Genomic DNA, 2,047 nt, shown 5'->3' on the forward strand with positions numbered 1-2,047 from the left:
GCGCCTGCCTGGCCCGTGCCAATATCAAGCAAGAGCCAGGAAGAGGCTGTGCAGCAGCTGCCTTCTTGTCTGGGGTACTGGAACCTTCCCAGTCCCTGGAACCTTCCTAGTCCCTGCGATGATGCAATGATGCCAAGGCCACTAGGAGGGGCAAGGAGTCGTTGTGGCTGAACCCCACTGAGCTGACGCCTCATGCTCTTCCCATTGCCCGGCCCGCCCCACCTGAAGAAATAAGTGGTGGATTGGCCCCAAGGAAAAGCACAGTGTATGTATCCAACTTGCCCTCTTCCCTGACCAACAATGACTTATACTGGATATTTTCCAAGTATGGCAAAGTTGTAAAGGTTACTGTAATGAAAGATAAAGATACCAGGGAAAGTAAAGGTGTTGCACCTATTTTCTTTTTGAATAAAGACTGCACAAAATTGTACCAGGACAATAGACAACAAAGTTATTTGCTAGTGATAAAAGCAAGCATTGCTTTGACAATGGAAGAGCAGCTGATATCACCCGAAGACAAAAGTGCTTTGATAAATCTAAGGGCTATGAATGTGGGGAGAGTGGACACTTAAGTTATGCCTGCCCTAAAAATATGCTTGGAGAATGCAAACCTTCAGAGAAAAAGACGAAGAAAAAAATTCCTGAACCAGAAGAAGAAATTGAAGAAGTAGAAGAAAGTAAAGATGGAGAAGATCCTGCTCTTCCATAGCCTCAGGCCATAGCTTTCCAGCAAGCCAAAACTGAAGAAGAACAAAAAAAAGTAGACCCCAGCCTCCTACTTCCCCACCCCTGTCATCCCTACTTCCCCATATAAGCCTTGTCCTACTCTATATATAAGCAGCTGGTTTATGGGGGTGGCAGAGCAAATTTTTGTGGATGACCTGCTGCTCTCCCATACTGCTGGCAGTATCAGCATAAATGCTCATATATGATTTTTTTTAAAAAAAGTGAAACCTACTTTAGGGGATTCCTCAACCTCTAATGATTCAAGACGCCCAAGGATAAAGAAGAGCACATATTTCAGTGATGAGGAAGAACTTAGTGATTAAAATTATGTTTATTATGTAAATACTAGAGGCCTGGTGCACAAAATTCATGCATTTGGGGGGGTGGCACCCTCAGCTTGGCCTGTGCCCTTTTGCAGTCCAGAAGCCCTCAGGGAGCAGGCCTAAGCCATCAGTCGGACATCTTTAGCAATGCCATGGAGGTGGGAGAGGCTCTTGTCACAGCTACTGCGCTACTGCACTCGCCAGCTCTGAGCCTGGCTTCTGGCTGACCGGCACTCCCTCTGTGGGAACACATTGACCACCAGAGGGCAGCTCCTGCATTGAGCGTCTGCCCCCTGGTGGTCAGTGCACGTCATAACAACCAGTCATTCTGCTCTTTGGTCAATTTGCATATTAGCCTTTTATTATATAGGATTAAAATTTTTAAAAAATGATGAGAGAGAATCATTGATCGGCTGCCTCCTGCATTCCCCCTATTGGGAATTGAGCTCAGGCATGTGGCCTGACTGGGAATCAAAACATGACCTCCTGGTTCATAGCTCTATGCTCAACCACTGAGCCAAACCAGTTAGGCTGAAGACATTTTTGATGGTCATGCCCAGGGGCAGGGGTGTTGGTGCTCTGAGCATCTATTGGGTAGAAGCAGAGATGGTGTTAAACCTCCTGTGATGAGCAGGACCTGTAGTGCACCCACAACAAAGCATTGAAGACAAAAATGCCCATAATGCAGAGGCTGATATACCATGATTTAGAGAGAAGCAAAAAGATAGTCTCTTATTTAAAGGAAAATATAAAGGAAGGGGAAGATGGAGATGATCTATGGGAAAGCAAAGGTAAACAAAGGCAATAGGAAGTGTAAAATTCTAGTTCTTTATGAAATTTTAGTTATTTATTCATAAAAAATTTGATGTAGTATCATGTGGAAGTCTAACAACTCTAAATTGGTATTAGAGTGTACCTATATTTTGGGAGCTATCAGGGGCAGTATGCCAGTTTCTGTCTGATAACTGACACAGAATCATGGAGAGAATGACTGAATG

The 2,047-nt window shown here is 44.5% G+C and overlaps 1 pseudogene; it reads left to right on the plus strand.

Moving 5' to 3' along the window:
* The first annotated feature begins 122 nt into the window (after nt 1-122).
* LOC102760440 lies at nt 123-1,067 on the plus strand (annotated as a pseudogene).
* The last annotated feature ends 980 nt before the right edge of the window (nt 1,068-2,047 follow it).

Source organism: Myotis davidii, unplaced genomic scaffold (assembly GCF_000327345.1).
Source record: "Myotis davidii unplaced genomic scaffold, ASM32734v1 scaffold37, whole genome shotgun sequence".
In the NCBI taxonomy this organism is placed as follows: domain Eukaryota; kingdom Metazoa; phylum Chordata; class Mammalia; order Chiroptera; family Vespertilionidae; genus Myotis; species Myotis davidii.